The sequence below is a fragment of the Phoenix dactylifera genome, unplaced genomic scaffold (assembly GCF_009389715.1).
Source record: "Phoenix dactylifera cultivar Barhee BC4 unplaced genomic scaffold, palm_55x_up_171113_PBpolish2nd_filt_p 001087F, whole genome shotgun sequence".
Lineage (NCBI taxonomy): Eukaryota > Viridiplantae > Streptophyta > Magnoliopsida > Arecales > Arecaceae > Phoenix > Phoenix dactylifera.
The window spans coordinates 1-14,475 of NW_024068434.1; the positions used below are offsets into that span (position 1 = coordinate 1).

The following is a 14,475-nucleotide window of genomic DNA, read 5'->3' on the forward strand; positions in this document are numbered from 1 at the left end:
TTATCAACGATGTGGGCTTCATCATTCTCAATAATAAATCCATACCTCTCAGGTGCATTTCGCACTCTTTCTGACCTTCGAAAAGGAGTAGTGTGTAGTGGCTGTACCTCTTCCATGGGTACATCTGGTTGAGGATTATTATGTGTCTCACCTTGTAGGTCTTGAACTTCATCAAGTTCAATTCTTCTATCCTTGCCCTTTTCTAAAAAAAACTCTTTTTCCAAGAAAGTGGCATGCCTAGCAACAAATACCTTTTGTTCGGTAGGATTATAGAAGATAGATCCTAAACTGTCTTTAGGATAACCTACAAATATACATTTGTCCGATCTAGCACTTAGCTTATGTCCAAAATTTCTTTTGACATAAGCATGACAACCCCATATCTTAAGATACTTAAGATTAGGTTTGTTTCCTTTCCATATCTCATATGGAGTGCTAGATACAGACTTAGATGGTACTCTATTTAATACTAATGCAGCAGTTTCTAGGGCATGTCCCCAAAAGAAAATTGGAAGATTTGTGAAGCACATCATGGACCGTACCATATTTAATAAGGTACGATTCCTTCTTTCAGCTACACCATTTAATTGTGGCGTATATGGAGGTGTCCATTCAGAGAGTATACCCTTTAATTTAAGATAGTCTAAAAATTCACTAGAAAGGTATTCTCCTCCTCGATCAGATCGAAGGATTTTAATACACTTTCCAGTTTGTTTTTCGACCATACTTTGATACTCTTTAAATTTATCAAAGGCTTCGGATTTATGTTTCATTAGATACACAAAACCGAACCTTGATAAGTCATCAGTAAATGTGATGAAGTAAGAGTATCCATCTCTAGCTTGAGTTGACATAGGACCGCACACATCAGTGTGTACGAGTTCTAACAACTCACTTGCCCTTTCTCCATGTCTCGAGAATGGAGACTTGGTCATTTTACCCATAAGACAAGATTCACAAGTTCCTAATGATTCAAAATCATAAGGGTCAAAGAATTTATCTTTATACAACTTATGTAACCTTGTCTCACTAATATGACCTAATCGGTAATGCCAGAGGAGGGTATTATTAATATTTTCTCTTTTTCTTTTATTATCTTTGCCAATATGAAACATAACATTATTAAGACATAATACTAAAAGACCATTTTCCATAGTGCCATGACAATAATACTCATTAGATAAAGAAATAGAGCAACCATTGCTCTTTCCATTTATTTCGAATCCTTTCTTAAGCAACAAAGGAATTGAAATTACATTTCTAATGATTTTTGGCATAAAATAACAGTCTTCTAGCTTCAAGAACTTTCCGGAGGGTAGCTCCAGTATGTAGGTGCCAACAGCTTCAGCCTGGATGGATTCTCCTCCAGCGCCATATAGCTCGAAGTCACCTTTCTTCAGTCTTCTAATTTTCTGCAGTCCATGCAAAGATTTGCATATGTGAGAACCACAACCGGTATCCAATACCCATGCATTAGAATCAGAAGAACTTAATGTCATATTGGCATGTAATAAAAACATACCTTTTGATGCAACACTTGCATCAGTCTTCACACTTGCAAGAAAGCTCTTGCAGTTCCTTTTCCAATGCCCCGTCTTGCCACAGTGGAAACAGGTACCGAGTCCAGAGATTTTCTTTCCCTTCTTCTTTTTGATGCGACTCTTAGGGTTTAGTTTTTTCTTTGAACCCTTGTTGCCCGACTTCTTCTTTGAGCTCTCACCAACAAGAAGGATCGGACCCTTGTCCTTCTTGATGTGAGACTCTGCTGTTTTCAGCATATTTAGAAGCTCAGGCAGGGAGGAATTCAGTTTGTTCATGTGATAATTCATGACAAACTGCGAGAATGAGTCGGGTAGTGATTGCAGGATCAAATCCTGACTGAGCTCACTGTCCATAGCAAAACCAAGTTGACTTAATCGAGTGATTAAGTCTATAACCTTTAAACAGTGGTCTTGCACAGATGATCCCTCGATCATTCTAGCACGGAACAACTGTTTAGATATCTCATATCTAGCAGTTCTGCTCTGCTCACCATATAACTCCTTTAAGTTAAGGAGTATGGAGTGAGTATCCATGCTATCATGCTGCCTCTGCAATTCATTATTCATAGAAGCAAGCATGATACATTTGACAGTCAAACTATCATTTTTCCACATACGATATGTGGCCAATTCCTCCTCAGTTGCATCTTCCCCTGCTGACCCTAGGTCAGGGGTTTCAAGAATGTAGGAAAGTTTTTCTTGTGTGAGAACAATCTTTAAATTTCTCAACCAATCCACATAGTTGGGACCAGTCAATTTGTTTGTATCTAAGATACCTCTAAGTGAGAGTGAAGATGCCATTTTTGCAGAATTAATCTATAATTACAAAGAACACTAATATAAGCAGACCAATCATGATGACATGTATTCAATCAGACAAGGACTTTTATCTAATTGTTACTCCCACTATTTTTGTTGAATATCATAACCCTCAAGTATGATGAACGAGAAAATACTAATTTTCTTAGTGGGGTTGAGATCCAAATTCCTTATAAAAGACCTTGTGGGAATCACAACAAGCCCTTATAAGTTCAAAGGTAGGAAACTCTTTCCAATTGCATCCCATGCAATTCCCAACTTTATTCTGTCCTCTAGCACACATATAGTCTTGTAGGAATCACAACAAACTATTGTGTCTAGTTAAGTCAAACCCTTCATTTTTATACAGTCATATTTGAATAATGCTGCCCTTGTGGGAATCACAACAAGGCAACATATTAAAATATGCCATATGCATCATATGCACCAAGATATTACAATATCAATCCCTAATACTAGCCTTGTGGGAATCACAACAAGCTAGCGTAGATATTGACATAATAATATCTAAGCATGAAGGAAGGACCTTTATAGTGTTATATCAGCAATTAGCTTTTCCATGGAGGTCAATCAAATAGTTGGCCAGGTAAGCAGATGGGAGGCTCTCCTTACTTAGTAAGGTCCTAATTAAATAACCACCTGTAGCCTCTTTCCTAGACACCAACTTAGTCAATTGATTCAGAATGGCTCAGCTTAAAGCAATTAACACTACGACTTAATTATGAATTTGGTGAGGGCTTTCAAATAGTAGTATCTTACTAACATTAAGCTCAACCATAAAGGACAATCAAATAATTGGCCAGGAAAGCAGGTGGGAGGCACCCCTCACTCAGAGAGTGAGGTCCTAATTAAGTAACCACCTGTGGCTTCCTTTCTAGACACCAACTGAGTCGATTGTTCCAGAATGGGTCAGCCCAAAGTTTTCATACTACTATATTGGTCTCATTGCACATTCTATAATTTAGTACTAGCAATTATACTGTGCTACAACATGAATATAACACTATCTCATAGCATAAACTAATCATGCATACAAACAACCTAGCTATCTCATAGCATCAAGATAATAGCATGTATTATCATTTGGTTAAACTGATTAAGAGTGGCTCTGATACCAATGTTAGGATTTTCCAGTGCCCTAGGGCGCAGCGGAAGATACGGGATTATAAAATTTTCTTATAAAACCCATTATATGAAATCCTAATAAGCCAAGATCGCCTTAATAGTATAACCAAATAATGTAGAAAATATAATCTTGGTATAGAAGAATACCTATCACGCTATATCCAATATATCTGAAGATGTCCTAAGGTGCCCAAATGTTCACCCTCCGATGTTGATCCACACAGGAATGGGTTCAAGACTCTAGCTCCACCAAAACTTGATTCTAATTGTTCAATCCTTCCAAAGGATTTAATTGGTTGATTTTCCTTCACTTCCTTCTTCCTTTCTACCTCTAAAACATTCACTAGCCTTTTTGTCCTAAAGAAGACCCTCTTGTCTTGGGTTAGGACAAAAGAGAGAGACTTGTAAGAAAGAAGGGATAAGGGAGAGAGAAGGAGAGGCTTTTTCTTGGATGATCTTTAGAACCCCAAGGCACCTCCTTATTTATAAGAGATGGAGGGATGCATCATAAAGGGATGCATCCCATCTACACACCTCATCATGATGAGGCATGTGCCAAGAGATGCATCCCATCATGATGGGGTGCTAAGGAGAAGGGTGTATCAACTTCTTTCTCACATCTCCCTCTTAAATCCTGATGATCCAAGGGCCCAAATGCAGTGAACCAAAGCCAATGGTCCAGATCTAGGTGCCATCTAATGTCCAGATCAAGACATCATCATCCAGGGTGCCATCCAATGGTCCAGAAGTAAGATGCCATCACCGATGGTCCAGATTCAGGCGCTGAGCAACGGTCCAGATCTTTCATCCAGAGAGCCATCCAGTGGTCCAGATTCAGGCGCTGAGCAACGGTCCAGATCTTTCATCTAGAGAGCCATCCAGTGGTCCAGATTCAGGCGCTAACCAGTGGACCAGATCCTTCATCCAGAAAGCCATCCAATGGTCCAGATGAAGGCGCCAACCAGTGGACCAGATCCTTCATCCAGGAAGCGATCCAATGGTCCAGAAGTGAAGGCCCTATCAAACCCAATCCAATTGGGTTTAACCAACTTAAAGAAAACATTAAACCTAATCAAATCAGGTCTAATTAAAGCCAAATGGGTTTCAACTCTTGGCTAACCCATATTAGGTCATGATCTAATCATATTAGATCAACCAAATCTAAGAATCATATTCGAATTTAATTTGAATCAGGAGCTAGGGTTTGCAACACGTGCTAGCATGTTCATCTTGCAAACATGATCTAATCCAATTAGACCCTTGATCAATTCCCTTGTGTGTGACCCATTGGGTTCCTTATCTTAGCTAGCAGTAGGTGCAGGTGCAAGTTGACCTAACCTGATTAGAATACCTCTAATCCAATTTAGGTTCAATTTAGTGCTAAACCTGACTTAGCAATCAGAACCTTTCTGATGCTTTGATCTAATCAAACTCTTTGATCCGATCAACCCACAAGACATGATTGACGTCTAGCAACGTATCATGTCTACCCGGAAGATGAGGAATGTATTGGACAAATCCAAATATACCCTTCAGTGGAAAGTTACTGTGCAATTCAATCCCTCAGTCATACTGCATCCTGAATAAGTGCTCGAGTATGGATCAATATCAAACTCAATCACTTATTCATGTCTCTCTCAATCTTTTATATGATAATTCAAACAATGAAACATTAGAAACTCTTTCTAATATTCATTTTGCTTTGATCAAAGGCTTCGTGAATCATCATAAGATTAGAGTAAGTAGGATGTTACCTTCTCTTACTAGAAGTGACTGATTCCTTGTTGACCTACTCACAACCTTCGTACAAAATCCACCATATCCAGAATATCCCGTACACAACGCAATGTCGTGAATGAGGGTAAACCAAAACATAGCTTCAAGTGTACAAGGTACCATGGTGATCTCAGGTCTAAGGATCACTTGCACAATTTCCACTATGAGAACCATCTTTTGATAATTAAGTAAGAATCCATAAGATGTTCTCATGGCTGGTCATTTCAGTGAACTCATTCCTCTAATGAGCACCCACATCTTTGTATTAGTGTCTCACACAAGTGATTGTGAGATCAATCACCCTCTACATTGAGCATACATAAGATGTGCCAGTCTTTCCGGTAATATTGATCCCCGACTCAATATACCAATTTGACTGGGAATATTCTAAATTAGGATTTTAGGATTTTAGATCTCACTGGTATGATCTCATCATAACCCTTAAAACCAATGTCCTAATTTATGGGGTTCATCATCCAATAATAAAATAGATAAGCAGCAAATGATGAAACACAATGCCTTTATTGATATATATCGAGTGTCAAAGTACATGATTTGGAGGATTACAAAGAGAAACCCATCAAATAATTGGCTTATAGGGCATCTACTCTTTCACTGGGACTTTCTTTGCCCTCCTGAGATGGGAGCTGGGAGATACCGAGTTCCGTCCAATTAGTCATATAGTTAAAAAATAGTGTGATATGAAATTTGGCTTGTAGACGGACGGACTGAGTTCGTCACGGTTCATCTGTTCTGACTGGAGGGCAAGTGCAATTCTTTCAAGTCATGGGTCACCCAGCACCTCATAGTTATGATATGGCCAAATTAGATTTGCCCAAAATTCTTTCCCAAAAGCACAGAAAAATTGGACCCAATTCGGACCCGAACCCGACTCGGACCCGAACCCGACTCGGACCCGATTCGGACCCGAACCCGACTCGGACCCGACCCGATCTTCAACCGGGTCGGATCTGGGAAGGGATCCTTCTGAAGTCAAATTTGTACTTAATGTGCATTTTATCTCTAATTTATGATGATCTGTGTCAAACCCAAATATAATATTAATCCAGTGAATTTATCATTATCCGTTAGCAATAACACTAATTTTAGTGACATGTATGTCGCACTTTTGTGCTCTCATCACACCCCCCAACTAGCTTATTGCTAGTCTCTAGCAATTCAGTGCGAAAATGATAAAATGAGAGAGCAAAAGTATTATTTATTATATAAATATCCTAAGATAAATACTCACTTTCGTAGAGCATTACGATTGCACTTAGCATGTGCAACAAGCCGTTAAACCTCTAGGTTACCCTAGCGGACGAGTGTTGTCTCGTGAGGGTTTGCAGTAAAGTTACCCACAAACTTCATCAGTCAGGAATTTCCAAATTTTAACTCGAAATTTGAACAAGTATTACTGTATGAAACTAGAATTGCAAGGACAATAGAGACTTGTTGTTATCATATTTAAACAGACTCTAACTCAAGTTTCATTACACCCCATCTATCTGCTAACAAGTCAAGAATGTAGTGAGGTGCAAGATAGTATCATATAAATGAGTGGCTTTCACTTACTTCCAACATGATCACTCCAATTTTCAAGACTTTCTAGAGTTAAATGGTAATGAACACCCCGGATTTATTTATTCTTTTTTTTTCAGACTGAATGCTAAGAAGAATGACTTGTGCAATATCGAGCCTTATTAAGCTTTCTAGCTGACCCATGTAGCGAGTGTTAGGCCAATGACTCCCGATCCAGATGGCTCAGGGCACTAGGTGTAGAAACACCCTAACAGGCTTAATAACTCAAGTTAACTAGGCTTCAAGGCCAAATTAGTCACTCAGAGTTTAATCTTAATCATCCTCACCTTTTTATGCGAACACTCGCTGCTTGTCAGGCAAGAGGCCCGGTTACTCAGTGAGAAGACTTAAAATAAACTCATTATTTTTATTTTATTTTATCTTTTTTTTCTTTTTTTTTTCTTTTTTTTTGATTAGGGTGTTCATCACACATATAACTTTAAATTATCCCGAAGATTAAAAGTATTTATATTAGTTGCAAGTATACATACCCCACTATTCATGTGCTTACGTGTGGGTGCCAAATCGTCTTCTATCATGTTAGCAGAAGATAGGTGAAATGAAAACTCAAACTAGAACTGCTATCATATTCCTTAACTCAAAGCTATTGTCAAAGCAATTCCTAGTTTGTACAGCCAAAAAGATTAGAGTTTGAGTTAAAAATTAGAACTCCCTTTTTTTTTAAATTTTTTTTTTTAATTTTAATTTTAATTTTAATTTAATTTTTTTTTTTTTTGCATGAAAGATCAAAAATATTCTCACCCCCATACCTAAATCTAACATTGTCCTCAATGTTAAAGAAGATTTAAAGCAGTAATAAGACATAGAAGAAGTTACCTGATAAAAAGAGAAGAGTTCAGGGGAATTTCTGCAAGGAGCTCTATTCGAGAAGAAGCACTGGCTCTTATCGAAATTGACCTTCCTCCAGTATCTCACTGGCAGTCCCTCGTGATTACTGACAGATAAATCAGGAGAGGTCGACCAAGCAAGCATATGGATGGATAAAGTGACAATTTGGGCCAAAAACCCTCAAACCTGCATGTTAGTAATTTATTATTTTTTATTTTTTTATTTTTATTTTTATTTTTATATAATATTTACATGTTGGGTTGCCTCCCTTTCAAACCCATGGAATTTGGGTAGCTTATTTATTGTCGCAGCCCGAATTTTAAATTGGGCTGCGTTATTTATTGGCAACACTGTAGGTGGACTAGCGGATGCAGGAGTGAATAATTCATTCAGGGTTCTAATATGATCACCCATTGTAGAGATTGGTGGTTGATCAATAATTGATAAGTGCTGATTAATCTATAATTTAATATTCTTTTTCCAGCACTTATCAATGTTCTTAAACGGATAACTACTTGTTTTACCATGAAATCGAATAATCATTGAAATAAATTTAAATTATGGTAAGAAGTAAATAATTCTTTTCTTAAAACCGACTCTGAACTTGTCCCTCTTCCGGTTGCGATCTTTCATGAAAACTACAAAAAAACATATAAGGAGGAGATTGTGTTGACCTGATTTATTAACCTAATAGAGTTGTAATCAAGCCGAGGTTATAATTAAATGGGTTTTTGTCCTGATTCGATCGAAAGTTATAATTAATTATGTATGGGGCAAAAGTTTGATTAACCCTTTTTATTAGGTCACGGTCCGATTTTTAGTCTTGTCAGGTCGAGTTCGATCTGAAGTAGCTCAGGAAGAATTAAATTTAAATAACATTGGGCTCGAGAACAATTTCAAGCAAATCAACAATCATGACCCACCTCAAACCCAAAGTCAATTCCCAACCAATGCCTTGCGTGCCTTCATATAAAATTTATAATTTTAAAACAAAAAAAATATAATAATAATAAATAATAAAATAATAAAATAAATAAAAAATAATTTCGGGACGAATTACTGGATTCACTGTTCATATGAACAGTATCCCGTGAAAACACTGTTCATATGAACAGTGTTTTTACAAATATATATATATATATTTATGTATATATAAAAATTAAATAATAAATAAATAAATAAATTCACTGTTTATCTTCTTCTTCTTCCCGACTAATCCACTGTTCCTCCCGTTGCCAAATCTTCCCGTGATCCCGCCTCGCTCACAACAAACGCAATCCTCCCCCGCGCGATCAAAGGAGCTCGCCCCAACGTCGTCGTCGGCCACCTCTCTCCGCCGGATCCCGTGGCGCTTCTTCCTCCCAGCGTCCGCGTGCCACACCGTCCGCTTCATCAACGCCTCCGCCTCAGCCCGCGCTTCCTTCCTCCCATCGATCACGACCCCAGATCCATTCCTCTTCAGCCATCAAGGATCCCGCAGCCAGCCTCCCATCTCAACTTCTTCCGTTCCAAGTCAGCCTCTCAGCATCCCGTGATGCTTTCCCATTAATCCCGCAGATTCCTCCTTTCCGGATCAACATCTCCAGCATCCCGTGAGATCATGCGTGAGCCCAAGCATCTAGCCGTCCCTCTCTTCTGGATTCAAGCCATTCGCCAGCCGTCCCAGCTAATCTCACGGCAGCTCCCATCGAACCAGCTCCCTTGATCCAGCCTTGCGTGCAGACCGTCCCAAGAATCATGCGTCCGTTCCCCATGAATCCATCACCAGCTTCAAGGCTCGGGCGATCTATAAAAGGGGGGAGAGGAGCTCGGATCGGAGGAGGAGGAAAACAGGAGAGAACCCCTGTTTCGGTGAAGAAGAAGAAGCCACCAGCCGAGAGAAAGAAAAAAAAAAAAAAAAAAAAAAAGAGAGAGAGGAGGAAAGAGAAGAGTTTGTGTTATTCTGGGAAGAATGAGAGGTGAAGGCTTTCATTTGAAGATGGAAGGACATCCGGCCACCATGCGTGGCTGAACACCTAGTCTAGGGCTGGATGAAGCCCTAGCAATGTAATAGGGCATTGTAGTTCTTACTCTTTTAATCTTTTTGGAGTTTGTTTAAATTCTCATTCTCAATGAAAAATTATTTTATGATGTTTAAACCTTGAGCATGCCATTTACTATTCATGTTGCTAAAGTAGTCTAAGATGATCCATGCCTAGGAAGATGAGATGTGCTACACCCTAGATTAGCATACTTAGGTAGACACTTCATGCTATACCGAAGATGGATCTTCCTAAAACTCTTTATGCTTTTATTTTAAAAGGCTTGTAGCCAAAATTGCATGCCTCTCCAAAAGATAAAAACTAAGAACACAATCCTTGATGCAATGCTATGTGGTGGATTCCAAACCCTAGATCTATTTACCTTGATAAAATTTCAATTCGTACTCATAGATTAATTAAGTTAAATCAAGTTATCAAATCCTTCTTTTTGATTTATTTTTAAAAGAAAAATAACTTGTCTCCAATCCCTGTGGACCGACACCCGTAATCACTATCCTACAAGATACGTGCTATTGCGTGGTTTATTTTCAAAATTAAAAGAACCGATCAATTTTTGGCGCCGTTGCCGGGGATTGCTTGCATAGTTATTTTTAGAGAAGAGTTTGTGTTATTCTGGGAAGAATGAGAGGTAAAGGCTTTCATTTGAAGATGGAAGGACATCCGGCCACCATGCGCGGCTGAACACCTAGTCTAGGGCTGGATGAAGCCCTAGCAATGTAACAGGGCATTGTAGTTCTTACTCTTTTAATCTTTTTGGAGTTTGTTTAAATTCTCATTCTCAATGAAAAATTATTTTATGATGTTTAAACCTTGAGCATGCCATTTACTATTCATGTTGCTAAAGTAGTCTAAGATGATCCATGCCTAGGAAGATGAGATGTGCTACACCCTAGATTAGCATACTTAGGTAGACACTTCATGCTATACCGAAGATGGATCTTCCTAAAACTCTTTATGCTTTTATTTTAAAAGGCTTGTAGCCAAAATTGCATGCCTCTCCAAAAGATAAAAACTAAGAACACAATCCTTGATGCAATGCTATGTGGTGGATTCCAAACCCTAGATCTATTTACCTTGATAAAATTTCAATTCGTACTCATAGATTAATTAAGTTAAATCAAGTTATCAAATCCTTCTTTTTGATTTATTTTTAAAAGAAAAATAACTTGTCTCCAATCCCTGTGGACCGACACCCGTAATCACTATCCTACAAGATACGTGCTATTGCGTGGTTTATTTTCAAAATTAAAAGAACCGATCAATTTTTGGCGCCGTTGCCGGGGATTGCTTGCATAGTTATTTTTCCTATCATAAAAAAAATTAATTAATTAAAAAAAACTTTCAAAAAAAATATATATATATAAAAAAAATTATTCTCTATTATTGTTACTTTTCTTATCTCCTTTTTCTCTTCTACTTATTTTTTTTTTTTCTCTTGGTCTTATTTGATCAGAAATCGAAGAGGAGATCTGGGCTATCAGAAAGGAATGCTTTGGAGGTTTGCTAAAAAAAAATTTAAAATTGCTGGGGAAATTTCCTTTGGTAACCTCTAAACCTTTCTTATTTAAATTAATTATTAGCTTGAAATTTTGTGGTGATTGTTTGATTTCAATTTCAGCAAGAGTGTGAATGCATGCTTGATACACATACACAAATCAATTTGCACATAGTAAGGGCAATCACCCCAACAAGATAAGAGCCGGATTTCATCACCGGACTCTTGCCCAACTTAGGTGAACTCAATCTCACGTAGTGTCATCTTTAATTAAAATCAATTAGACGTTGGCCCCTAGGGACATTCGAGCTCAATAGGACGAAGATCACCGAAGGTTGCACCAATTTCGCTCTGTGGCTTAGTTGATGTCTAGGCAAGCTTTGTCCCTATAAGGGAGACAGTTCATCTGTTCGAGGCAAGTGGGTTTTAAGTGGGACCTTTGCGAACGCATCGTGACCCCTCCACTTACCTGGGAGCTTACCTGGTCAACTCGGTTCATTAGACCGGATTGGAGGCTTAGGTGCCCTCTTCAAACCAGTTAGGAGCTGTCTAGTGATTTTAGGACAAAGACTAGGATTGATATGCTTTTCTCTTTTATTGCATGCTTGATTGACCGAGTACTAGTGTATGCACGGTAGTCGTTCTAGAGTACAAAATCTATTACCTTTTGACCCTGAAATAGAACGAACCCTTAGGAACATTCGAGCTAAGATCAAAACATTAGGATCATACCCACCTCTTAAGATGGCTGAAGAACAACCCAAACTCCTGAGGGAATACTTTACTCCCACTATTTACACTTCCCCATCTTGCATTCGATTACCTGAGGTAGCAGCTGTACAATATGAAATAAAGTCTAGTGTGATCCAAATGCTTCCATCTTTTTATGGGCTCACCAATGAAGATCCATATAAACACCTAGATGAATTCCTTGAAATTTGCACCACTGTCAAGATTCAGAATTTCACTGATGATGCTCTGAAACTTAGGTTATTCCCCTTCTCCCTTAAAGATAGAGCCAAGCAATGGTTGAATTCTTTAGAAGCCAACTCAATTCGTTCTTGGGATCAAATGCAACAAGAATTCCTTAAAAAATACTTTCCCATAGGAAGAACGAACCAGTTTAGACGTGCCATTACAAGCTTCTCCCAAACTGAGGGAGAAGAATTTCATGAAACTTGGGAGAGATTTAGGGACCTAATCCGTAAATGCCCTCATCATCAAATACCTAAGTGGCAACTAGTGCAATGTTTTTATGACGGATTGACAGAACGAAACCGTCAGATGATCGATGCTGCATGCGGGGGCACTTTTATGCTTCAAAATGAGCATGAAGCATGGAAATTATTTGAAAATCTTAATGAAAACTCCCTCCACCATGCTTCATGTTCTCGTCAAGCACCCCCGAGTTCTCAAAGAAAAGGGACCATTTGTGAAATAAGTCATTCTATGGACCTGTCTAGCAAGGTAGATGCATTGTCCCATAAGATTGACCAACTGATGATAGGTGGGCATTACATGAACTCTTCCCAAGCACAAGTGTGTACTATTTGTTCTAGCCCAGCCCACCCTATTCATGAGTGCCCCTCAACGCCCCAATTCTCCGAACTCGTGCAAGAACACATCAATGCTGCTCAAACACAACCCAGACCGGGTAATGACCCATTTTCCAATACATATAACCCGGGATGGCGAAATCATCCAAACTTTTCTTGGAAGCAGCAAGCTTCGAATACTGCCCAACCTTATTCCCAAAACTTTCCAAACCCTCAGAATTTTCAAACCCCACAAAATATTCATCCCTACCGTCCCTCGACTCAATTTCAACACACTCCTCCTCCACCCCAAAGAAACACAGCCTTTGAGGAGAAAGTGTTGAACGCCCTTCAAGGTTTGGAAACCATTACACAATTGGTGCACTCTCACACGCAATCAATCGCCAAGCTAGAATCCCAGATGGGGCAACTAGCTAATGCACTGAACAAGCGAGAGGAAGGAAAGCTTCCAAGCCAACCACTAAGTAATCCTAGGGGACAATACATGGCTCAAGAAAATCAATTAAATGCAATTCATCATGAACAAGCCAATGCTTTGACTACCCTAAGGAGTGGACGTATAATAGACAATAAGATTGGGGAGGATAACAATAAGGAAGGTGAAGAAGAGGATAGAAATGTGTCAAATGAAAATCTAAAACCTTCTTCTTCTTCTTCACCTAGTCCACCTTCTGCCAAAACTCATATCCCAAAGGCCCCATATCCTGAAGCTCTTACTTCACCCTCTCCATTTGGCAAAAAGGGAACTTCATTAGAAGAGATGATGGAGGTCTTCAAACAAGTTAAAATCAACCTTCCACTCCTTGATGCCATCAGACAAGTTCCCTCCTATGCCAAATTTCTCAAAGACCTTTGTACACAAAAGCGAAAATCTAGGACACATGTGCCTAAAAAGGTCTTCCTAACTGAGCAAGTGAGTTCTATTCTCCAACACAACACCCCTCCAAAATTCAAAGATCCTGGTGCTCCCACCATCTCCTGTGTCTTAGGAAATAATTTCATTGATCGAGCACTCTTAGATCTAGGGGCAAGTGTCAACCTTTTACCTTATTCAGTTTATGAGAAACTTGGTTTAGGTGAGTTAAAACCAACCTCGGTATCCCTTCAATTGGCTGATCGATCTGTAAAAACACCACGTGGGATAATTGAAGATGTTCTTGTCAAGGTAGATAAATTCTATTTTCCAGTAGATTTCATTGTCCTTGATATGGAACATGAGCCCAATCCTAATAAACTAATCCCCGTTATCCTTAGGCGGCCCTTTTTAGCAACAGCCAATGCGTGCATCAATTGTAGAACAGGGGTAATGAACATATCATTTGGGAATATGAAGGTAAAATTAAATGTGTTCAATGCGGCCGACCAACCCGCAAGAGAAATTGAGTGTTTTATGATAGACAAAATAGATGACCTCATAGAAGGAGACGCAAAAACTATCTCACTATGTCTGGCTGAAGACAATAAACTTAGCGCTTGTTGGGAGGCAACCCAATTCTCTTAGATTATTTCTTAACATTGAGGACAATGTTAGGTTTAGGTTTGGGGGTATTCATCTTGATTTTAAAAAAAAAAGTTAAAAAATAATAAAAAAATCATTTTTTTAAAAAAAATAAAAAATTAAAAATATTTTTTTTAAAAAAAAAATGTGTTTATTTTCATAAAATAATAATAAAAAAAGTTATTAAAAAAAA

At 38.5% G+C, this 14,475-nt stretch overlaps 1 non-coding gene across 1 annotated transcript; it reads right to left on the reverse strand.

Moving 5' to 3' along the window:
- Positions 1 to 12,348: 12,348 nt before the first annotated feature.
- LOC120107943 lies at positions 12,349 to 12,454 on the reverse strand. Its single transcript, XR_005509527.1, has one exon. It is a non-coding gene; the product is annotated as a small nucleolar RNA R71 (small nucleolar RNA).
- Between the last annotated feature and the right edge of the window lie 2,021 nt (positions 12,455 to 14,475).